This window comes from Rhinatrema bivittatum, chromosome 14 (genome assembly GCF_901001135.1).
Source record: "Rhinatrema bivittatum chromosome 14, aRhiBiv1.1, whole genome shotgun sequence".
NCBI classification, from domain to species: domain Eukaryota; kingdom Metazoa; phylum Chordata; class Amphibia; order Gymnophiona; family Rhinatrematidae; genus Rhinatrema; species Rhinatrema bivittatum.
Window position 1 is genome coordinate 13,582,102 of NC_042628.1, and position 26,070 is coordinate 13,608,171.

General features: G+C 41.7%; 1 protein-coding gene across 2 annotated transcripts in view; it reads left to right on the forward strand.

Moving 5' to 3' along the window:
* The first annotated feature begins 2,879 nt into the window (after positions 1-2,879).
* The window catches only part of UBE2I (ubiquitin conjugating enzyme E2 I), a 50,525-nt gene continuing 27,334 nt past the window's right edge, over positions 2,880-26,070 (forward strand). The window contains exon 1 of one of the 2 annotated variants that reach the window (XM_029576668.1): positions 2,880-3,290. The gene's annotated coding sequence lies outside the window, so the exon portion shown is untranslated. Of the gene's footprint in view, positions 3,291-3,486; positions 3,673-26,070 lie in introns of those variants that run through there. The other variant, XM_029576669.1, reaches the window with a different exon arrangement.

Consider the following 26,070-nt stretch of genomic DNA (forward strand, 5'->3'; position numbering starts at 1 on the left):
GGATGTTTAGCTCGTAAAGCTTTTCAATGCAGTTACCCGCTCTTACCTTTACAATTTTATTGTACCTTACCATCCTTGCTGTTCCTGTCGCTCCTCTCAACATGTTATCAACTATCCCACCCTTTGTGAGATCAGATTGGAGACAACTAGAGAATCCAGTTTCTCCTATCTTGCCCTAAGTATCTGGAATTCTAGGCCACTCACTCTGCAACTAAAGGGATATTTTTAAATTTAGGTAGACTCTTAAACCTTTTCTTTTTTTTCATGCATTTTTCCTGCTGAGTAAGGGCCTTGATCTAAATTGTGCTGGTCTGCTCTCATTTCAAACTGTATCTTAATTATATTGAATTTATCTAATATCCCTTTATTTTTCTTCATCTTTTACTGATTATTTTAAATTTATTTTAATTTTACTGCAGGTATAGTGTGTCTATCTGTTTTAGTTGTGAACTGAGCTAGTAGCATTATATACTGTTAGTTTCAATTTTTATTGCACATTGCCTTGAATAACAAGCATAAGAAATGGCAATCAATCAGGTGCATAAACTAAATGAATCTTTGAGATATTTAGCTAACCAAGCTCCAAGAATGATTTTGTAAGCCTCTATTGTAAACTATGACCAAGTACACAATATTGCTGCTGGGTGGAAGCAGGGAATTATTTTGAAGGCACCTAAAATGAGAAACGTAAGGTGTAGTGTGTAGTTTTCAGTTATTTGCTTTTGCTTGTGTGGTATTAGAATTTATTTATGGCTTGAGTGGGAGATGATATAAGAGAGGGCTAAATGGAGTTTTCTCTGAAGAGGGGGATGTTACAAGTGCTGTGCCTTATGAATCAGGCTTTGGACTGTTTTGGTTTTTTTTTTTCAACACAGCAGAAGGATTGTAGATGATACAACAAAGTAGACATCCAGGAAGGGGTGGAAAACATGAGCAGGGATCTAGTGATGCTCAAGGCGTGATCTAGGGTGGCCCACTCTTGTCCTCAGATGCCATAAACAAGCCTGATTTTCAGGATATCCATAATGCATAGGCATGAAATAGATTTGCATGTACTGCCTCCAATGTATGCACATCTCATACATATTTATTATGGATATCCTGAAAACCAGGCTTGTTTGTGGCTCTTGAGGACTGGAATTGGTCACCCCTGCTCTATGGTCTAGCAGTTAAGATATATAAACTGCAGCAAATGCATTTATACTGTAAAATCCCCAAGGGAGAAGTGCAACATTGGAGATGAAATTTTTTTAAGCATGACAGAAGAGCGCGAGTGGCGCTCATTGTATCTGATGAGTTTCAGGTGGCCAAACAGGTGCATAAAGTGATGGCAAAAAGCCAGAAAAAAGCCATTCCTCTCCCTATGCTTGGCTGCATAAGGAGAGGAATGGTTAACAGAAAAAAGGAAGTGATATTGGCTCTGTATAGATCCCTGGGGAGACCTCATTTGAAATAGTGTGTATAATGCTGGAGACTGCACCTTCAAAAGGATATAAACAGGATGGAGTTGGTCCAGAGGATGACTATCAAAATGGCCAGTGGTTTTCCTTCTAAAACATATGTGAATAGACTTAAAGATCTAAACATGTCTACCTTGAGGAAAGGCGAGACAGGGGAGATATGATAGGGACATTTAAATATCTCAAAAGTTTCCATGGAAAGGAGGCTCTAGAACCAGCAGTCATGGGCTGAGGCTGAAAGGAGGTAGACACAGGAGTAATCTTAGGAACTATTTCTTCATAAGTGAGGGTGGTGGATGAATGAAACAGCCTCCCCTGGAGGTGGTGGAGACAAAAAAGATATCTGAATTCAAGAAACCATGGCTTCAATACAGGTCATGGCTGAGAGAGTAATGGGAAGCTAACTTGGTTAGGAGGATAGGCAGCCTAGTTAGGCCATACACTCATTTTCTGCTGTCATATTTCTCTATTTCTAGTTTCCTCTTGCTCCTTTAGGCTTCCAGATTCTACTTGGATATGCCATCATGAGCCTTCATTCATAACTACCCAGGGTGTTTCCTTGTTTTAGAATATAACCACTTTCTTCCCTTTTCTGTTTAACTCAACTATTGCAGTGATAGTGTGGGTCACAAGCCATAGCTCCTTCTGGAATCTTGCATCTGGCCCTTAGAGATCAACAGTATGCAATGGTTGGGCTTCTCTTCTTACAGGGGTGGTGAACCCTCTTCTGCTGTGTCCTCTAGTTTGGCTGGCCTCAGAAGCAAAAGCAGGCTCATGAACTGAACCCAAATCTCCAGCATGGCAATAGGCAGTACTGCCACTGAGCTGCCCCTTAAATTACTATTATTTTTAATATCAATCATTTGGATTTGCAAAATGAAGTTGTCACCTTTTCAATAGCAGTATTAAGGTAATAACTGGGTTTGATTGGAAATTGCCAAAGCAATGATAATTTTAAATTAGCAACACTATTTGTAGTGTGAAAATGTATTTAAATTAAATTGTCAACATCTATTTGCTAGAATGAGAAACCTATAATTAAATTCAGACAACAGTGAAACCCTGGGAGGTGTGGAAATACACTAAAATTAGGAATTCCTCAATTGCATACATTTTTTTTTTTTACAGTGGTCAAATCATCTCATATACTGCCTGCTTTTGGTAAACATACAAATTAAAAATAATAAACCCCATCCTGTAACAGATGTAAAACATTTCCTATTTAAATACACTTTAATAGGATTTTACCGTAAGTAATCTGTTTTTGAAAAATAGGCTTTTGGTAAGGGATCATCTGCAGTGTTTCATCGTTTTGGTTGCCAAAAGAATGCATTTTTTGTATGAGCCAATCTGATTGGCTGTATTTCTGCACACTCCCCGCCCAGCGTTCAATCTGGGCCAATGAAAAGAGGTCTTACAAAGGCGCTCGCTGTGGAACCTCGCAGGTGTTAAGACGCTGAGGTAATTTTTCCTAGGCCGCGGTCTGTTTTTCGTCAGAATGCCCTCCTTTTTGGACCACTCGGAACACAGCTAGAGCTTCATGAGGCCAAGGGCCGGCGATATATAGCGAGCAGCGGTGCGCTGGCTCCTTCCCAATGTGGGTTTTTTCCGGTCACCTCTTTTTCCGAGGCCCGGCCGCTCTGCCCGCCGGCGAGTTTGCAGCCGATCCCTAAGCGTATGGGACGCGGCTCCTTTAAATCTATAGCCGGCTTCGGCTCTGCCTGCTGCGCGCAATTTTCCCCGTGTGAAAACTTCGCCCAGAAGCCTCCTTGCTCTCGCAGCGGACGGAAACGAGGCCTGCCCGGTTTTCGCTTTGGATCCCGGAGCCTGGTAAGGAGTCTTATTGAAACAAGCGAGGGGAGGGGGATTGATTCTCTGTATCCAAATGTATTTATTTTTTAACTGCCCCTCCTCCCGGGGCTGGGGCGGAGCGCCCCCCCACCCCACCCCCACTAATAAAGCAGGCACGTCAGGCCGCTGGTACCCGTACTGGCGATGCCCTCCTACCTCTCCTCCTCCGGTGGTGGGGGGGGGGGGGGGGCTGCCGCGGAGAGGGGTCCTTCAGGGATGAGGTCCTATTTAGCCTGGGCCAGGTTCAGTGCTGTTTTCAGGAGGGAAACTTCGGGGGGCTTTGTCCCGAGACAAAGAGACTCGGCGGTGCCGTAAAACCCCCTCGCTTTGCGCTTTTCGGGGCGGTGAAAGGTCGCAGCAGGTAAGGGGCGCGCGCGGGCGGCCTCCTCCTGCGGGGGTAATTTCTACCCCTCCCCCCCCCCCCGACCGGGGAGGAGGAGGAGGATTTCGCGCCGCGGGGATGTGGAGCAGCGCCGGGGGGTCCTCCGAGGGAGGGAGGGAGCGAGCGAGCGAGCAGCGGCGGCGGCGCCTTCTCTTCTCGTATCCGGGAGAGGAGTGCCTCCGCTGGCCTGCTTCCACTCCTTCCTCCTTCCCTCATTGGAGAGGGGGGGACGGAGGTGCCCGGGTGGCCTAGCGCTCTGTCCCGCGGCAGAGTTGCTGCTGAGGGGCTGTGGACGGAGGAGTGGGGGGGGTGTCCTGCCTTCCAGCTCGGGAGGATGGACGAGGATCTCCCCCCCCCCCTCCCTCCGGACAGCTTTCATATTTCCGCGCACTTTCCCCTGCCCGGCTCGGGGTCCTTCCTCCGCGCTGGTAACTGTGTAACAGGAGCTGAGCTGTGACATTTTGCCGGCAGGAGGCTGCCGGAAAGGCCATCGCTCCAGAAGCAAGGGTCTGGGCCCTCAGTTTCTGCACATTTGGCTATGCTGTGTCTTAGTCGACTTTGCTAACCTCAGTGCTACTTTCATCAACTCTTCCATTTCCTCTCCCCATTTAACTTTCTTGTGCAGAAATAATACTCGGTTTACTGTATCTATGTAACAGTTTGGGGAGAAATGTTGCTCACTGTGACTGAGTCTGTGTTTTGGAGCTGTCATGCTGAAGAAGCATGCACTTACTTTAGGAAGCAAATTATTTCGACCGTTTTTGAACTTCAATCCTTGGTGCTTTGATAAGTTTCAAATTGTCATTTATTATTTGAAGTTTATTTACTCCTAAACTCCTCTTTAAGTCTCACAAATCATAGCCTTCTGCACAAGCCTTTATTGTGCACTCTTAAGCCTTTTTCTTATATTGTGAATACTAAGCACTGACATTAGGTATTTTTTAAAATATAATTTCAGGAATAAAGAATTTGAATATAGCTTACTAAATTCTTCATGGTGAAGTAATGCTTCCTTCATATTTCATTCAGTAATATGAAGTGAAAAAATACAGGACTGCTTCTATGGCCAAGTCCATAAGCAATGCACCTCAAGCTGCATTGTCTAAATTTTCAAGAAGGCTCATCGCCCAGTAAAATTGTTGCTAGCCATAAATATTTTTATGGGTTATCACAAAGCTTGGGGATAACTGCACAGTGCAGCAGTTGCTATCCTTTTAGAGAAACATGGGGGTAACCTGCATGGCAGATACTACCATAAGAAGTTTGCTGGGCAGATTGGATGGACCATTTGGACCTTTTCTGCTATCCTTTCTTTTACTATGTTGTATTCTGATCCAATTTATTCCCCTGGTGAATATTTTAGTTGATGCTTATTGATTTGCTTTTTCTGGTTTCTAAATAGTCTTTTGAACGTGGTTTGTTGCTTTTTCTGGGATGAATTTAGACTTTTGAATGCTATTTCTACTTTTGAATATCTGATTGGAATCTAAATTTATCATAATTATTGGTTGGCAAAGGTTACAGACCCTAATATGACAAACTAAAAGTACTCTTACACATTTTAGCTTTAGTTGTATATCTTGTGTGTATACATATGTATGGAATCTGAATGATTTCATGGTCAATGGCAGTTATAGGCTCAGGAAAGCAATTGAGAAATTGTAATAATGGCACTTATTCCGTGAAGTGGTGAAAATTTAAATTAAGTCTACTTTTCCCAGTTGATTTGTGGAGAACATGGATTGTCATAAGTGTGATATGAAAATGGTTCTATTTTCCAGTACAAAGACTATGAAATCTTGTAGTGTAAATTGAGAAATATTGAAGGTAGAAGATCAGAGTTTCTTTTAATCACTGAGTGAGACACACTAGTAGAGTGAGCTTCTGAGAATTGGACTATCAGGAAAGTTAGGCTACCGGGGAGGAGGATCTAGAGGCTATTAAACCTAAACAATATCAAACTCTTGAGACTAGTTTTATTACATGTCTGCAAACTAGTTCAACTACTGAACTGTGTGACTAAAAGTGTGGAAGGCATTTAAACCTGGCTAAGCATTTCCCACTTTAATAACTGAACAGACAATGCAGGCAACAGTCTAGCAGCTGGATAGGAGCTATCCAGTCTTTTGCACCAAGTGCACATATGATTTCTTCCCAACAGAGAGAAAATTGTACATCTGGTGCAAATAGCTCTTGGAGATTGATTATGGTCCCTAGAGGAGTTGAGGCAGACAGAAAAGTATATAGAGGAGACTTTCAGAGGCACAGTAGAATGGTCCCACCTCCACCTTAGAATCCTTTGTGCTGCTTTGGAGAAGTAGTGTTACCAAGAAAGAGCATCCGGGTAACCATAGACCAGTGAGCCTGACTTCAGTGCCGGGAAAAATAGTGGAAACTATTCTCAAGATCAAAATTGTAGAGCATATAGAAAGACATGGTTTAATGGAAAACAGTCAACATGGATTTACTCAAGGGAAGTCTTGCCTAACAAATCTGCTTCAACTTTTTTTTGAAGGGGTTAATAAACATGTGGATAAAGGTGAACCAGTAGATGTAGTGTATTTGGATTTTCAGAAGACATTTGACAAAGTCCCTCATGAGAGGCTTCTAAGAACTTAAAAAGTCATGGGATAGGAAGCGATGTCCCTTCGTGGATTACAAACTGGTTAAAAGACAGGAAACAGAGTAGGATTAGATGGTCCATTTTCTCAGTGGAAAAGGGTAAACAGTGCAGTGCCTCAGGGATCTGTACTTGGACCAGTGCTTTTCAATATATAAATGATCTGGAAAGGAATACGACGAGTGGAAGATTGGGCATCCAAATGGCAGTTGAAATTTAATGTGGACAAGTGCAAGGTGTTGCATATAAGGAAAAATAACCCTTGCTGTAGTTACACGATGTTAGGTTCCATATTAGGAACTACCACCCAGGAAAAAGATCTAGGCATCATAGTGGATAATACTTTAAAATTGTCGGCTCAGTGTGCTGCAGCAGTCAAAAAAAAAAAGGCAAACAATGTTAGGAATTATTAGGAAGGGAATGTTAATAAAACGGGAAATGTCATAATGCCTCTATATTGCTCCATGGTGAGACCACACCTTGAATATTGTGTACAATTCTGGTCGCATCTCAAAAAAGATATAGTTGCGATGGAGAAGGTACAGAGAAGGGCAACCAAAATGATAAAGGGGATGGAACAGCTCCCCTATGAGGAAAGGCTGAAGAGGTTAGGGCTGTTCAGCTTGGAGAAGAGACGGCTGAGGGAGGATATGATAGAGGTCTTAAGATCATGAGAGGTCTTGAACGAGTAGATGTGAATCGGTTATTTACACTTTCGAATAATAGAAGGACTAGGGGCATTCCTTGAAGTTAGCAAGTAGCACATTTAAGACTAATCTGAGAGAATTCTTTTTCACTTAACGTGCAATAAAGCTCTGGAATTTGTTGCCAAAGGATGTGGTTAGTGTAGTTGGTTTCAAAAAAGGTTTGGATAAGTTCTTGGAGGAGAAGTCCATTAACGGCTATTAATCAAGTTTACTTAGGGAATAGCCACTCTATTAATTGCATCAGTAGCATGGGATCTTCTTAGTGTTTGGGTAATTGCCAGGTTCTTGTGGCCTGGTTTGGCCTCTGTTGGAAACAGGATGCTGGGCTTGATGGACGCTTGGTCTGACCCAGCATGGCAATTTCTTATGTTCTTAAGTGATTCTGTAGCTGAGATCTGCATTCCAAACGATGCTATCCTCTTGCACTGAGAGTGAGTCTCCAGGGATGTATACCCAGGAGTGCCATTATTTGAGGTTTGAGCATTAGACATGTAGATGGCTGATAGCCGTGAGATTTGCTTGGTAATTTTGCATGGCTGGTACAAAGATAGCAGACTTCATGCATTACATAGATAGGATTTTAAAGAGTGCTGGAGAGGAGCCACTTGTCATGGCACATGTATGTACCAATGACACATGAAGGTGTAAAAAGGGGGGGGGGATTTTGAAGGCCAAGTTATAAGTTGCTAGATAAATATATATAAAAAATATATATAAAAAATAAATAGATAAATAGATTTATTTAAATAAATAAATTTAAATTTTAAATAAATAGATAGGAGACTGAATTCTGAACTTCAGAGTTGCATTCTTGGAAATGCTCCCAGGTCCGCTCAAGGACCCCACAGGCAGGCTGAGCTCCAATGTCTTCAGTGCGTGGATGAAACGATCCAGAAACGAAGGCTTTTTAGATTAATTAGAAAACAGTTTTGGGTTTGTTTTTTTTGGGGGGGGGGGGGTGCGGAGCCTATTTCTATAAATTAGGCTCCACCTTAACCAAAATGGAACCCAGCTGATGGCATTAAAAAGGATATAGAGCCATCTTTGAAATAGGTCATGGGGTATCTGGAGCACATCAATCTTCAAGTGATACTATTAAAATAGGGAAATTAGTTTAGTTTGTATTTAAACATTTTAATATTTCACCTATCAAAACTGCTTCCATCCTTAGCTTGCCTCATAGAGCATGAAGAGAGAGGCAAGGTAGTCCAGATTAATTTAAATGGAGCAGACAAATGTAAATGGTTCCAAATTACCTATATTAACTACTAATAGGCATTTTGTGACAAGGTAGGGCTAGAAAAATCCCAGGAAGCAGGTTACCTGGCATCTAAAATTTTGCCCCTGGTGCCTAAAATTTAGAAAAGTACAAAAAAGAAAAGAAGCAAAAAATATAAACAAAAATAAATAATAAAGAGCAAAAAAAGATAAGGAAAATAGCACCAATGAAAGTGAGACAATTATCTGGTGTGCAAACTTTTTTTTCTAAATGTATTTCCATCCCTGTGAATGAGAATAAAAAATACATTTTAGGTGCCTATATGCCAATGTCAGAAGTAAGAAAATAAGGTTGGAGAGTTAGAAAGTATGACATTAATCTGAGACCTGATGGAATGAGGGTAACTAATGGGATATTGATACCAGGGTACAAAAAATATTGAAATAAGAGTAGCTCTATATTGCAAAAGTATTCCACACCTCCCCTTCAAAAACAAAAGTCAGATTTATGTGGATTACAAATGACACTTACACAGATTGTGCCAGACAGCATGTTTTATTGTAAACAATATGCTCTTAAAGTAAATTTTTAAAGTCACTATTCATTATTTCTCTGCATTTTTTGTTAAATAAAATTTAAGTGACAAATGCTGCTTGCATAAGTACTCAACCCCTGTGCTCTGGACACTCCTAAGTTTACACAGATAAAAAATATTGCTCTAACAATTGGTTTGCAATTGGCCTCTACTTGTGAATCATAAAAAAAAAAAAAAGCTAGTTTTTCTGGATACAAGATCCCCTAATCCCAGTACTTTTGTCAGACTGTGAAGCTGCAGGAAAGCTTTGAAAATGGAGATCAAAAAGCATTTTAAGGAAACTAAAGAAAGTTATAGACATGGACAAGATAGGAAAAGGCTATAAAATAATATCCAAGTGCTTGGATAACCCAGTGAGCACTGTTGCAGCTTCCAATTCTTCAGAATTGGTCCATCATGCCATCTAGACACTGGCTAGACAAGGCCATCCCTCAAAACCCAACATCAGAGCAAAAAGGAGACTTGTGAAGGAAGCTATAGAGGCCAGCAATCACTTTGAAGGACTACAGAACTCAGTGGCTGAGACTGGAGTGGAGGTTCACTAGTCAACCATATCAAGAGCTCTGTATGGGAGGGTGGTTGGAAAGAAGCCATTACTGAAGAAAAACTACATCAAAAGCATGACTGGAGTTTGCCAGAAAGCATCAGAGTGACCCAGCTAAAATGTGAGAGAAGGTTTTCTGGTCAGATGAGCCAAAAATCAAAATGCTATGTGTGGTGCAAAGCTAACACCATCCCAGTAGTAAATTATGAGGGTGGCAGCATCATGTTGTGGGGATGCTTTTCTTCAGCAGGGACTGGGCATCTTGTTAAAATTGAAGGATGGATGGCCGGTGCAACATACAGGGAGATGCTGCTTCAGTCTGCTAAAAAAACAAATGTGGGAGAAAGTCCAGCTTTCAGCAGGACAATGATCCTAAAGCACCAAGGCCAAAGCAACATGAGTGGTTGAACAACAAAAAGGTGAATGTTCTACAATGGCCAAGTCAAAGTCCAGATCTCGATCCAATCGATAATCTGTGCCAAGAAGAATGGACAAAAATTACTCCCAATCAGTGTGCAATGCTGGTAGAAACTTATCCCACAGACTTAAAGCTGTTATTGCAGCAAAAGGTATTTCTACCAAGTACTAGTCTGAAGGGGTAGAATATGTAATGTAAGCAGCATTTTTCAGTTTTAAATTTTATTTTACAAACTATGTAGAGAAATAATGAATGAATTGTGACTTTGAACATTTACTTAAGAGCATACTGGTTTGCAATAAGCATACTGTCTGAAACAATTTGTTTGGTGTCATTTGTAATCCACACATCTGATTGTTTTTGGGGGTCAAATACTTCTGCAAACCATTGTATGGTAAGGATGACTTAGTCAAGTAGGGTGAAACTTCTTCAGAAAGCAAACTGCAAACATTTTATTTCGGGACATAGCAAGTTTAATGGATTTATGGTATCTGCAAGAGATTTTGCAGTAGAGATGGGAGCAGATGGTAAGACTGTTAAGGATGAGACCAGTGATTGTGTATACAGGACCTTTCTCCTCCTCATCAGTCCTCTTAAGTTCTTATCTCCAGGGCTCACCTGCCTAGAAGGTAGCCACAATTAGTTTTCCTCCATTGACTTAGACTACTACTAAAACTTATTTCTAGAATGCTTTTTAAACTCATCGAATGTATTCCAAATTTCCTCCTGCATACCAAATTTTGATGAATTTCCACCACTTTCTTGGAAAGTTATTGTGCCTGCAAATGGATGGTTGCTGATTCCTTTTATAACTCTTTCCAAAATTCTCCAGAAGTGATAGCAGTTAGAGGTGTGCCTTAGTTAAAATGACATAAAAAGGAACCGTGATAAGGGTTAAGTCTATGCATAGAGATTGGGCTTCTTTTGACCTTTAATGGTGTGAATACATTTTACCTTTGCCTCCAAGATGGTATTTTTAAACAGATATCTTCCCGCATTTGTCATGGTCTGGCAGGCTGCAATCAGGGAGCACTCCTGTAGAAGCAACACAGGACTGCAAGGCAGGACTGGAGATGGTCTTCTGCTTAACCAGCTGCCTCCCCTGAAGGTTGAGCCCTTGGGTTCTGAGTGCCAGAAGGACTTTCCTTTTACAGAAAATCATGGCTGGTGCTGGTACAGGTTGGGGGCTGGAACCGGGTACTAATGGTAAAGCTCATACTGAGGATAGGCAGGGGCTGGATACAGGAAAGGCTTGAACCAAGGACTTGGCAGACTGACAAGGGGCCAGACATAGACAGGAATGGACAAGGAACAGAAAACAAAAAAGCCCAAACAGGGCACACAGCTGGCTAGGTGGACCTAGAAGTCCCAAAGGCTGCAAGGTAAGACGGGGAAGCCCAAGAGGGCAATGAGTATGGCAGAGGGCTGGAATGCCAGAGATCAAGGTAGGCCGCAAGGCAGAAGGCATGGGTAAGTTGCAAGACTGGCCAGGTCAGAGAGCCACGTGTATTCAATGAAGAGGCACTGAGAGAATGGAAAGGCTGGGTTAAGTAGGGCTGGGGCTGAGCATCAAGTGATCAATGAGGCAGTAACGTGGAGCTCGCTGAGGGCCTCTGGTGGGAGGGGAGGCTGCATAGCAGGTTCTAAAGAGGAAACAACATAAGTGCTGGCAAACTGGCTGTCTTTATTAGATAAGAAATGTTGCCAAAGAGGTAAAAACTAATAACTTCAAAATACATTAAAAAAAATACTTAAAATCTGCAAGGGAATAATTTGTACCATTAGATGACCAGATGCTAAAAGGGTCACTTGAAAAGAAGGCCATAGCAGAAAAACTAAACATTCTTTGCTTTGATCTTTACTATAAAGCAGGAGTTAACACTGTCCTTGGGGCACACCTAGCCAATCAGGTTTCTCAATAAATATGCATGAAGATTTCCATATGATAGAGGCAGTGCATGCAAATCTACCTCATGCATATTCATCATGGATATCCTGAAAACCTGTCTGGCTAGGTGTGTCCCTAGAACCTAGTTGAGAACCACTTCAATAGAGGATATTTATTTTTTATTTACAAAATATTTACAAATTGCTTTACAGTTTTTACAATAAGCATCCAGAGCGATGTATAAAACATAAAATCATAAAACCAAACATTGGAACTGTTCTTTGTAGGTAATTCAGAGGAATTGAAGTAGTCATTGCGAATCAGGAAAGTTGACAAACTTAAATAGCAAATCACCAGGACTTGGTGGTATTCACCCAAAAGTTCAGAAAACTAGAGTATGAAATTGCAAACCTACATTGTTAATCTGTAACCAGTCATTAAAATCTGCTGCTACCTTAGAACAGGGGAATCACTAATGTATTTGATTTTTAAAAAGGGAAACAGGAGGGGGGTATCTAGAAAACTACATGCTAATGAACCTGACATCAGTTCTTGGAAGCTTTTATTTAAAAACAATTGCTGGGCATATGGATAAACTTGGCTTAATGTTTTTTATATGACAAGTTTGTTCTATGTCTTATGAATTTTTTTATCTGCCTAGAGCTGTGGATTATCGGGATATAAGTGTTTCGTAGAGCATGGTTTAATGGAACACAGTCAACATGGATTTACCCAAGGGAAGTCTTGCCTAACAAATCTGCTTCATTTTTTTGAAGGGGTTACTAAATATGTGGATAAAGGTGAATCGATAGATGTAGTATATTTGGATTTTCAGAAGGCGTTTGACAAAGTCCCTCATGAGAGGCTTCTAAGAAATCTAAAATGTCAAGGGACAGGAAGCGATGTCCTTTTGTGGATTACAAACTGGTTAAAAGACAGGAAACAGAGTAGGATTAAATGGTCAATTTTCTCAGTGGAAAAGGGTAAACAGTGGAGTGCCTCAGGGATCTATACTTGGATCTGGAAAGGAATACGACGAGTGAGGTTATCAAATTTGTGGACGATACAAAATTATTCGGAGTAGATATATCACAAGTGGATTGTGATACATTACAGGAGGATCTTGCAAGACTGGAAGATTGGGCATCGAAATGGCAGATGAAATTTAATGTTGACAAGTGCAAGGTGTTGCATATAGGGAAAAATAACCCTTGCTGTAGTTACATGATGTTAGGTTCCATATTAGGAGCTACCACCCAGGAAAAAGATCTAGGCATCATAGTGGATAATACTTTAAAATCATCAGCTTAGTGTGCTGCAGTAGTCAAAAAAGCAAACAGAATGTTGGGAATTATTAGGAAGGGAATGGTTAATAAAATAGAAAATGTCATAATGCCTCTGTATCGCTCCATGGTGAGACCGCACCTTGAATATTGTGTACAGTTCTGGTTGCCGCATCTCAATGATATAGTTGCGATGGAGAAGGTACAGAGAAGGGCAACCAAAATGATAAAGGGGATGGAACAGCTCCCCTATGAGGAAAAGCTGAAGAGGTTAGGGCTGTTCAGCTTGGAGAAGAGACGGCTGAAGGAGGATATGATAGAGGTCTTTAAGATCATGAGAGGTCTTGAACGAGTAGATGTCTTGGTTATTTACACTTTCGAATAATAGAAGGACTAGGGGGCATTCCTTGAAGTTAGCAAGTAACACATTTAAGACTAATCGGAGAAAATTCTTTTTCACTCAACGCACAATAAAACTCTGGAATTTGTTGCCAGAGGATGTGGTTAGGGCAGTTAGTGTAGCTGGGTTCAAAAAAGGTTTGGATAACTTCTTGGAGAAGTCCATTAACGCTATTAATCAAGTTGACTTAGGGAATAGCCACTGCTATTAATTGCATCAGTAGCATGGGATCTTCTTAGTGTTTGGGTGATTGCCAGGTTCTTATGGCCTGGTTTGGCCTCTGTTGAAAACAGGATGCTGGGCTTGATGGACCCTTGGTCTGACCCAGCATGGCAATTTCTTATGTTCTTATGAGCTAGCATGGTTTTGACAAAAGGAAATCCATGCTTTACTAATGTTAAATTATTTGAATATGTAAATAAACATGTGGATAAAGGTAAGCCAGTTGATATAATCTATCTAGGTTTTCAGAAGACACTTTATAAAGCCTTCATTAGACTAGTCAGGAAATTAAAAAGTGGATTGGTAGCCAATTTTAAAGCAGAATTCCGAAACGATGTGCCCAGCACACTGGTGTGCCCTGGCTGCAGTCTTCCTGCTGGCTAGGATGGAAAGAGAAATTGATGTTCACCTGTCTGCAGGGGGAGCTGGGAGAGTAGCTGTTTGCTTCCCTCTCTGCTCACTTTCCTCTGCAAAAGAAACTGTCCTGGTCCCTGTACTCTTGCCAGACCTCGCCCCGTGCAGCTCCAATTGAAGAAGGAAGCAGCACTAGGTAAGCACTGCTCAGACTTCTGCCATTCCAGGACATGGGAGGAAAAAGGGAAAGCTGAATGCGCCATGGGGCGTTGGGGAGAGGGAAGAGAAGGTGATGATGCCATGGAGATTGGGGGGGGGGGGGGGGCAGGGAAAGTGATGCTAGGGGCGCTCAGTTTATAAGCTGCCTATTTTACAAGGTGGTGTTGCAATCCAGCTACACTACATCTACTGCTCTCTCCTGATCCAACTTTCTGGTCCCCTAGTCTTTGATATCGATCAGATACGTTTAACAAGACCTATCTGTATTAAAGCCATGCTGCTTTGGCTTTTGTAATCCTTTTAGATTCCAGAAATTATATTACCCTCAATTTTAGCAGCAGTTCCATTAATTTATTCACCACAGAGGTCAGACCAACCAGCCTGCAGTTTTCATCTTTGAGCAAGAGCCACAGTGGCCTGTCTACAGTTCTTGAACTACTCCCAACTCTAAAGAAAGCATTTGAAAAGGTGTGCCAGCAGAGTTATTGGAATACCTCAAGTTCCTTTTAACATCTTCTGCTGTATCCCATCCAGCTCCATCTTTTTTATCTACTTCTAGTTTAGCTAGCTCCTCATGAACAGTCATCCGAACACTGTCGTCTTCAATCTTATTTGTGCCTGTTTTTTCTGTAGTTGTGGCCATTCTTCAGTAAAGATCAAACGTGTTTAAGCAGTTCGGCTTTTCTCTCAACAGCCTTTTATGTATTCCTCCCTTTCACCTTTGAGTCTCAATGGCACTCTGCACTTCCTCCTATTGCCAACATCTTAGTCTTGACCCCCCTGTTTTTACTGTTTGCATAGTTGTTCTCTTGACAACATTCCCAATTTCTCTTAGCTTTTCCAGATGTTTCCTGACTTTACTTTCTGCGATCTTTTGTATGAATGCTAACCTTTTTTCATTCTTTTTTCAACTATTTTAGAAAACCTTACTTTTTTTAAAATTTGCTTTCCTAAAGAAAGGTTAGTTCTTACAATGTCTCCTCCTAGTTTTACCCATTGTTCTTCTGCCTTTAGTTCTTGCTATCCAGCTAATAATTCCATGAAGTACATGCTCATTTAAACTACTGTAATTTTCCCTGAAGTCTAGGACTCTCGCCTATTTGAGTGAAGTTACTGCCTCACTAATACCGAATCGCACCATCTAGTGATCAGTGGATCCCAGATGATTATGTCCTTCTGTATTAATGGAGTACTTGTCAAGTATAATAAACTGGAAGTAGATGAGCATGGATTATTTGAAATGTGGAAATGGGACTTCAGCCAGAGGCATTCAGCAGAGTGGGTGCAGGAATGTAGGAAGCAAATTTGGAGGTGAGCCAAGGTTTGTGTTTGGTATGCCTTACAAGTATGGAGGCAAGGTAGAGCAAGATTGTCCAAAGCAGAGAAGAGTGTAATGTGTTAAATGCTACTGAAGTACTCTGTTCTGGGGCACAGCTGAACAAACGTGTTTTTATGGAGCCGTTCAATGGGGAGCTGTATTAACCACATTCAGTTGAAAGCAAGTCATATACAAGAAAATGAAAAAGGGATAGGAAAAGGTGAATGATTAACGCAAGGAAGATAGAGAGAAAGATGTTCTAACCAGGCTCAATACATCAGAAAATCTTGCTTTCTAATCCAGATTTTTGGATGCTTGAATGGTTCACTTTTTTCTATATTGGACTGCAAGACCCATCCAGACATCGAACTGCAATAAATTAAGTAAAAGCTATCTTATATTCTTCAGTTTTAAAGATGTTTGGCATTTTTTTTTTATTCTATTGTGGGTTCAGTAACCATCATCATAGCAAGCCCAACCAGTGGCTTAGGACACAAATATTTAGGTCCTTAATCATTAGCTATACTTCAGCAATTATGGTGTGAAATTAAAGTGACAAACTTCAAACACTGCTGCTGTATAAAATATACAGGGATGCAACGGCCTATTTTTGAACAATCCATTGTGATCAGTGTTACTAACGGCCACATGTGATGAAGATTTTCTCCCTTTTTTGTCTTGGGGGGGAAAATTAGTACATATGGCCTTTGACCCAAAAGTACCAAAGTACTGTAAGTGTTGTAAAATCTAAAAAAAACAACCTGTTTAACATCCTTATTTATTAAGGCTTTTATATACCGACTTTCTTGATACAAATCAAATCAATTCGGTTTACAATGAACTAAGAATATACAATTAACCAATCAACAAGAGATACAGAGCATACAGTTACATTATAACAAGGAAGCCTTAACTTGGAGTAGGAAAAAAAAGAAGGGGTGAGCGGAGCAATAAATATATAAAGTGCAATAAAATAGAATAAATACTATATACAGAGGAGGGGGCAAGGAGCCAACCTCTCTTTAATGGATATTATGCATGAAAATTTGGAAAGTTTTGTTTACAGAGATGTGTGGTGTACAATTCTAGATCAGGGAATGGAGTTTGTAGTGGGGAAGGCTTGGCTGAACAGCCATGTCTTTAGTTTCTTTTTAAAAGTTGTTAGACAAGTCTCCAGTCTGAGGTCCGGAGGCATGGCGTTCCACATGGAAGGGCCTGCAGTAGAGAATGACCGGTCTCTGATGTTTGCGTGGTGCACTAATTTGATTGTAGGAACGTGTAAAGATCCCTTGTAAGCATCCCTTAAAGGCCTGGCTGTCGAGTGCAGTCTGAGAGGATGAGACAGATCAAGCGGGGTTTGATGGTGGATATTTTTATGAATGATTGTGAGAGATTTATGGAGGATCCGGAAGTTTACTGGGAGCCAGTGGAGATCTTTTAGAATAGGAGAAATATGCTCTCTCCGATTGGTATTTGTCAGGATCCTTGCCGCTGCATTTTGTAGCAGCTGGAGCGGTTTAATGGTAGAGGCTGGAAGACCATGCAGAATGGAGTTGCAATAGTCGATCTTAGAGAACAGAATGGCTTGGAGGACGGATCTGAAATCGTAGTGGAATAGGAGCGGTTTGAGTTTTTTGAGTACTTGTAACTTGTAAAAGCACTCCTTAGTAGTGTGTTTTATAAAATGCTTTAGGTTCAGGTGACTGTCGATTAGGACTCCAAGATCTCTGGCGTGTGATATATGTGGAATATTTTGTGATTGGAGAAGTATGGGACTACCTTCTGGAGTAATTAGTAAGAGTTCGGTTTTAGAAGTGTTGAGCACAAGGTTGAGGCTGGATAAGTAGTGGTTTATAGTTTGTAGATGAGCGTTCCATAACCTGAGTGTTGAGTCCAATGATTTGGATATAGGGATTAAAATTTGAAGGTCATCTGCGTAAATATAAAATTTGAGTTTGAGGTTTGAAAGTAGGTGGCAGAGGGGGAGAATGTAGATATTAAACAGGGTGGGATGATAGGGAGGAGCCCTGGGGGACGCCAAAAGGAGCATTAGTATGCGGTGATTCCATGTTTTTAATTTTTACCTTATAGCCTCTATTACTGAGGAAAGATTCGAACCATCTGAGGGCTGAGCCTGTAATTCCTATGTCTGAGAGTCGGTTTAGGAGGATGTTGTGATTTACCGTATCAAAAGCCGCAGAGATGTCGAGGAGGGCTAAGAGAAATGACTGTCCTTTATCAAAACCAATATATAGTTGATCCATGAGGGAGGTGAGGAGGGTTTCCGTATTGTGTTCTTTTCGGAAACCATATTGTGACGTGTGAAGTATATTGTGGTCTTCTAGGTAATTTGAAAGTTGCTTATTTACAATTTTCTCCATGATCTTAGATACAAATGGGAGGTTTGATATGGGACGGTAATTGTTGAGTTCTTCCGGGTCCAGGTTGGATTTTTTGAGTATGGGTTTGAGCGTGGCCAATTTGAGTGCGTCCGGGAATATTCCTTGTGTAAGGGAACAATTGATGATATCAGCTAGATATTTGGATATGTATTCTGGGATGAGAATCAGTAACTTGGAGGGTATTTGGTCCAGCGGGTGGGTCGAAGGTTTCATTCTTTTTATCAGCGATTCTACCTCTAAGGTAGAATAAAGGTAGAATAAAGAGGTTATTCATAAACTAAACTAAGGTAGAATAAAGAGGTTATTCATAAACTAAACATGATGTCCATTGGATAAAGTTTTAATCACCCATGATCTATAGGTGATGTCATCGGGCGGAACTGGACAGATCCGTCTTTCCAAGCCAATAGAACTTTGAGCTTTACTGAGCATGTGCAGGACTTTGCTTCAGAGTCTAAGTCTGTTTTTGTCCGAGCTATCACACAGTTACTGCAGTCTCTCTGAGAGACTACTCAGTTAAACCTTAACCTTAGCAACCCTCAGTAGTACTTTTTGGTACTAATAAAAAAACAAAACAAAAAACCAGACAGCCAGATTCAAGGCCTGCCCCTGAGGCTGTCTTATGTTGAAAATGAATAGACATGAATTATGCTCTGTGGTCTAGGTCCAGAACACAATTGACCAGCCTACAGACAGATGTCCCATTATCTCCCCCCCCCCCCCTCCCAAATACCAAAGGTGGTGAAGAGAGCCTCCCAAAGGTATCAGGAAAAACCAGGTCTGCTTTGTGGAACCACCATTCATCTTCATCCTCAAAAAGCATTGAGTCCAGGACTGAGTTTTCAATTTGGTCAAACCAAAAACTTCCAATCCACAGTAATCATGGTCGTCTGACTCAAAACGTACCACCAAAATCAAAGCATCGAAGGTCGGCGATGCAATTAATGCACAAAGAGGCAGTGGCTTCCAAAAAGCAGAAAATATCGATGCAGGATGGACAAACTGAAGCAGAAGCACCGATGACCAAAGCTTGTAAAGAAAACTACATCGAAAACACACAAGTCCTCTGCACCCATGAAGCAGTGCTTGGAAAAGGTGACACGAGGCATTGATGCATCTGAAGCACCATACATACACACTGTGTGCGTGAGGTCTCTATCCAATCACCAATGCATCCATCATTATTGCATCTGATGCATTCTGTGTCAACATCCTTAAAGTTTAAACTGTCTATGCACTTAAAAAAAAAAAAAAAAAAGACACTACATCGACGCATGAACCATATAAGCTGTTGGTACAAAATAGATTAAGAAAAAATCGACAAAGCAGAAATCAATAGCAGAAACATTGATGCAAATCATCAGTGTTTTATTTCCATGCATGACCCAACTTCTGATGATGACAAACACCTTAATCCAAAGTCTCCATTTTTCCACTTCTTTGAAGAAGTCAAGAGAAGGAGCATCATTTGCTATGGTCGGCAGTTCACCCAAGAGAAAGATATGCTTATGAACTATTGAGAGCAGTATTACCAACACAGCACTATACTGCTTAAGTTGCTTCATTCTACCTACCTTTTTTCCCAGGCCTCACTCACACCAGGGCAAACAGACTCTGCACAGCTTGGATTGCAAGAGGGCCTTAGCTTTCTACCTCAAGCAGACAGCAGGCCAGAGGCAGTCTATGTAACTCTTCATCTCTTTTGATAAGAATAGATTGGGAGTTGTGGTTACCAAGAAAACACTGACAATCTTCCAGCCAGTTTGAATTTCCTTCTGCTATGCACAGGTGGGCGAGGCTATGTTAAGGTTCACTCTCAGGGCTTTGGTAGCCCACTTGTGATCTACAAGGCTGCGATGTGGAGTTTTCTCCACGCCTTTCTCCCAATACTGCTTGGACGGGTATGGCCGACACGACAGCAGTTTTGGCCAGTCTGTCCTTCGGAATCTTTTTCAGCTATAGAACACAACTCTTCCTGTCTACGGCCCTTTTTTTGTGTTCCGGCTGTTTCCCTCTGTTACCAACAGCACCTATGTTGTGCCTGTTGGCACCTGGTTAGGTGTCTGGTTTTGCTTGTTCGGGAACAGCTTGTAGCTATAAATTCACTCATGTGTGAGGACTAACATCCGGCTTGTCCTAAGAGAAAGCAAAGTTGCTTACTTGTAGCAGGTTTTCTTCTAGGACAAGCAGGATGTTAGTCCTCACAAAACCTGCCCACCACCCTGCGGAGTTTGGCTTCTCCTACATTGGTTTTTCATAATTCTATGTAACAAGACTGAAGAGGGACCCTGTGTGGATAGTGGCAGACTGGACTCCATCCGATGATGTCACCCATGAGTGAGGACTAACATCCTGCTGTTCTAGGAGAACACTTGTTACAGGCAAGCAACTATGCTTTATAGCTTTGCTGCTTGTAAGTTAAAAATGGATTGAAAAAAAGATGCATGTCTCTTAATAGTCAACTTTCATGCATAATCTTCATTTTATCTATATACAAGCCGTTAAGCCCATTAAAACGGGCTACATCCCTCTGTCTCTCACCTCCCCCTCTTTCTCTCTCCCCTCACTCTTCACCACCCCCTCCCTCACCCACTCCTCCCCACCCTCCCTCTCCTATCACTCAGTCCCTCTCTCCCACTCAGTCTCACTCACTCCCTCCCCCCTCTCTCCCTCCCTCTCACTCACTCAGTCCCACTCACTCTCACTCAGTCCCACTCCCTCCCTCTCTCTCCCTCAGTCCCACTCCCTCCCTCAGTCCCTCCCCCTCACTCAATCCCTCCCTCCCACTCAGTCACTCCCTCCCCCCTCCCTCTCACTCACTCAGTCCCACTCACTCCTCTCTCTCCAGTCCCACTCCCTCCCTCAGTCCCCCCTCTCCCTCTCACTCAGTCCCACTCCCTCCCTCTCACTCAGTCCCACTCCTCCCTCTCACTCAGTCCCACTCCCTCTCACTCACTCACTCCCTCCCTCTCACTCAGTCACTCCCTCCCTCTCTACCGCTCCGCTACCGCCGTCGCCACCGCCGTCGCTCGCTACCGCCGTCGCCGCCCGCTGCCGGTACCGCCGCTGCTGCCACTGGACGCCGCCATTTTTTTTCTTTCTGAAGCTGCCTCAGAGCGACGTGCTCGCCCGCACATGCGCGGTAGAGCTGGTCTCTACTGCGCATTTGCGGGCCGTCGGTCACAGGCCATTTATAAGGTAGATAAATTTTTAAGATACACTGGCTAAGAACTGTCCCCCCCTTGCCCTTTGGAGGCATCAAAGATGGCCACACAGTTGTGGCTGTGCTCATTGGGATTGTGTTGGAGTTGGTTTGTTTATCTGCCAATAGTAAAGCAAGAGAACAAGGTCTGGGTCTTCCTTTCTGAATCCAGGCCAGCTGTGTCCTCCAGCCCAATGTGCCTTTATCGGAGAGATGGCTTCTAATGCATTGAAGATGTCCTCGTTAGCAGCGGGGGAGCTGGAGGACAGCACGTTGTCCCAAGAGATATAGTAATCTTGTCCCTCAATGTACAGTCTCCCCCAGCAGCTCTGGCAGAGAGAGAGAGAGAAGTTGATAGCCTTCCTGTGCTGGTGTGGTGTGATTGTAGTCCACAGCAGCACGGGGAGAGAGTGCCTGACTGGACCTAGGAAATTGTGGCCATGTGGAAAGTGCAGTGGAGGTCCTGAGGGAGTTGGTTGTGGCTGGACAAATGCAACAAAGCTGGAGTTGGTGAGCATTCCACCAAGCAGTTTGTGAAAACTTCTTTGGAAGCTGTGCAAGGATTACAGATGGATGGTGGTGGTTTAAATGTTTGACTCTTTTTGAGAGGCTATTGCTGCATTACATTTTTTTTTCTCTTTCTGTGCAAATCTTAAAACTATTATCTAACTAGTTTTGCAGTGGTTTGATTTTCTTTGAACTGAAGAAACGGCTGAATTAGTGTTGACATCCTAATTCCTAAGAACAAACCAAGAAACTGGAGGCAAATGATTTGGTGCCGGCTAAGGGCAAATGTGAATTTTGCCTGCATCTGATCAAATTTCACAGAAATTCATCCATTTCAGCATACAGTACATTGAAAAATGTATTTGAAGTATTGACAGTTCTGACTCTAATTCATTACCTTCCTCTGGTCAAGAGGTAAGTTGCCGAGGGACAGCAATTCCAACTGCCTTTTGATGGGTCTTAATTTAACTGGTTTATTGGAAATGTAATATTCTGGCATCCTGGTTCACTTGGCTTTTGACTTTGAGAACGACTGCTTAAAACCTTTTTCAAATAGGTATTTGTTTTTGTAGTTCTAGATGTAGCTCATGCGTCTCAAAAAAAAAAAAAAAAAGGAAGTGATTTTTGTTAACGAGACCTCAAATATTGCTGCTAGGAGCAGCTTCTATTCTACAATTTCCTTGTAAGTGTATTGTCAAGTTTCCGGGTGCTCTTTTTAACTAGTAAAACTGATTGCCTCTTTGACTGAAAACTCCTAGGCTTCTGGGAAAGCTGAGATTGAATACATTGTATTGAAGCCACCTGTAGCCCTAAACTTAGTTTCATAGTGTGTGGGGTTTTTTTTTTCCTTGTATAAGGTTCCTCCCCCTTATTGTGGACTAATGAGTTTCAATTATTGCTACTTGGAATATTGATTTTGATATATTTTCCATTTGGTTTCTTGCAGTATTCCTTCTGAATGTCGTGCTTATGTTAATATTTTAAAATGATAAAGTTAAAAAAACAAAACACAAAACCTGTTCCCAATCCCATAAATGATTTGTCTTTATTTTCCTGAGATCTGATGCCGTGTAACCGGTGATGTCACAGGGACATGACTGCATTTCTCACACATAGCTTTTGTTCAGTTTATTTGCTTAAAAAAATTCCTAGTAAGCAAGGAGGAAAGGTAACACCTCGCCCCCATAAACAATCTCTCATTTATTTAAGTAATATGAAGCCATGTGTATATGAGGGGTGTGACTTTTACCTTCCCTTAAAAGATTTGGCTTGACTTATTGTGGTGATGTGCAGCTCATGCTTTATATTTTTCTGTTCCGTCTATGGCTCTACGCCAGGTATCTTTTTTTTCTGAATACGAATTTCCCCAAGCAGTCTTGGAGACAGATTGTGTGGGATATGCTTTGGTCCATCCTATCTACTATATGAAAGGTGACCTTAGAAAATTGAGGCACAAATGATTTTAAATCTTATGTTATGTCACAGCTTTCTTGTCACTTAATATATTTTCAGAAAATAGCACTAAAATAGACATTTCATAACTGAATCTCAGTAAGTCCAAACGGATACAAAGCTAGTCGTGCTTCTGTAGTGAAAATAAGTTTTAATATAATTAAAAAGAGAAAAATATATCTTTGAGTGTTGAACAGTACACGACCAATGATTAAAAATGGCCCTTTAGCAGTTCAATAATGGAGCAGTAATGCCCAAAATACTGCAGGTTGGTCTATGAGATACATTAGGTATTTTTGAATGTTGGGATTCCAATATAGTTCTTACAGTTAATCTAAAGGCATTCCTATATTGTCACATTGAATATTTGGCTGACCAGTGCCATTTTGAAAATGGCAGCAGTGGACTGGCAGACAGAGGGGGCTTGTTGGACCACCAGGAACTTCAAGCTAGTCAACCAGATAGGTTGGGAGGGCAAGTCCCTTCCCCCCCCCCCCTTTTTTTTTTTAATAATTCAAAGGGAGTAGGGTTTGGAACTGGTGGGTGGGGCCAGGCATTGAATATATGAATGTGGTGTGTGTGTTTTCCTACATTTAACAACTTTAGCTGTTTCAAGGAGCGAGAGTCGGGTTTCACTAAGAACATAAGAAGTTGCCATACAGGGTCAGACCAAGGGTCCATCAAGCCCAGCATCCTATTTCCAACAGTGGCCAATGCAGGCCATAAGAACCTGGCAAGTACCCAAAAACTAAGTCTATTCCATGTTACCATTGCTAATGGCAGTGGCTATTCTCTAAGTGAACTTAATAGCAGGTAATGGACTTCTCCTCCAAGAACTTATCCAATCCTTTTTTAAACCCAGCTATACTAACTGCACTAACCACATCTTCTGGCAACAAATTCCAGAGTTTAATTGTGCGTTGAGTGAAAAAGAACTTTCTCCGATTAGTTTTAAATGTGCCCCATGCTAACTTCATGGAGTGCCCCCTAGTCCTTCTATTATCTGAAAGGGTAAATAACCGATTCACATCTACCTGTTCTAGACCTCTCATGATTTTAAACACCTTTATCACATCCCCCCCTTGGCTGATAAAGCTGAAAAGTCCTAACCTCTTTAGTCTTTCCTCCATAGGGGAGCTGTTCCATTCCCCTTATTTTGGTCACCCTTCTCTGTACCTTCTCCATCGCAATTATATCTTTTGAGATGCGGCGACCAGAATTGTACACAATATTCAAGGTGTGGTCTCACCATGGAGCGATACAGAGGCATTATGACATTTTCTGTTTTATTCACATTCCCTTTCTAATAATTCCCAACATGCTTTTTTTTGACTGCCACAGCACACTGAACCAACTATTTCAATGTGTTATCCACTATGACACCTAGATCTCTCTTGGGTGGTAGCACCTAATATGGAACCTAACATTGTGTAACTATAGCATGGGTTATTTTTCCCTATATGCATCACCTTGCACTTATCCACATTAAATTTCATCTGCCATTTGGATGCCCAATTTTCCAGTCTCACAAGGTCTTCCTGCAATTTATCACAATCTGCTTGTGATAAAATTGTTCAGAGTAGTTTAATATCATCTGCAAATTTGATTACCTCATTCGTCTATTTCTTTCCAGATCATTTGTAAATATATTGAAAAGTAAAGGTCCCAATACAGATCCCTGAGGCACTCCACTGCCCACTCCCTTCCACTGAGAAAATTGTCTGTTTAATCCTACTCTCTGTTTCCTGTCTCTTAGGCAGTTTGTAATCCACGAAAGGAATCACCACCTATCCCATGACTTTTTACATTTCCTAGAAATCTCTCATGAGGAACTTTGTCAAACGCCTTCTGAAAATCCAAGTATACTACATCTACCGGTTCACCTTTATCCACGTGTTTATTAACTCCTTAAAAAAAGTGAAGCAGATTTGTGAGGCAAGACTTGCCTTGGGTAAAGCCATGCTGACTTTGTTCCATTAAACCATGTCTTTCTATATGTTCTGTGATTTTGATGTCTAGAACATGTTCCACTATTTTTTACTAGCACTGAAATCAGGCTAACCGGTCTGTAGTTAGTTTCCCAGGGGTTTAACTCAACGTAGGGTTTGGGTGCTAATATTCAGGCGGCTCAGGCCCTTTAAAATCTGTTTACTCTAGTTCTTTTTAATATATATTGGTGATCTTTCTATAAAGTTTATTTTTATTTATTTTTTTTTGTGGTTACAGATGGCTTGGGCTTGGCTTGCTAGGCCAAAGAATTTCAGGACATTGAGCAAACATGTACTAAAGATTTGCATTCTTTGATAGCCTACTTTATTAAAAAAAAAGGCATTTCGGTCCAAATGTTTGGAGTTTCATTTGACCAACTTTAAAAGCCAGGGAAGAATTTCATGTCAAGTTCTGCAGCAAACTGCTCATTTTCACATAGATAAGCAGCTGAATTAGCCATGCTGTCAGGGTATGTCTTCCATGCCACTAGCTGGCGGATCTCTCTAAGTATAGCAAAGTCTTTCAGCTGGGTGCACCCTCTTATATCCTCTCTTGATTCACCTCAGGCTCCTCAGTCAGGTTTTTTTCCGCGCGGCAGTTGGCATGCGGAGCTCTGCTCTCCTGTGAGAAACTTTCTGAAGTAAAAAAAAAAAAAATCGAAACCAGTGAGAAAAACAGCAGCATTTCTTCAATTCCATAGCTGTGAGAAGAATTGCCACGTCCTGGTTTCAAATTTTGCTCTTGTGGCAAAATTGTCTGCCACCAATGGCCACACATCCTGTTACTTGTCTGGGTCCTTCCCACGACCAAGTAAACTGTGAGGACTGCGGATGTATTTCCCCACAAGCCCCAGCGTCAGCGGGCCGCCAGGATACAGGATCTTCAAGCCAGGACTTCGGGTTCCTATGCCCCATCTGAGGCCTTGGTAAGGTCTTCACCGGGCCCAAAGAGAAGGAGGAGGTCTCCCTCATCGAGGAGAGCCTCCTCAACAGACCCTGTGGGGTTAAAATGCCCACCGTTGCTTGCCCGCAAAAACAA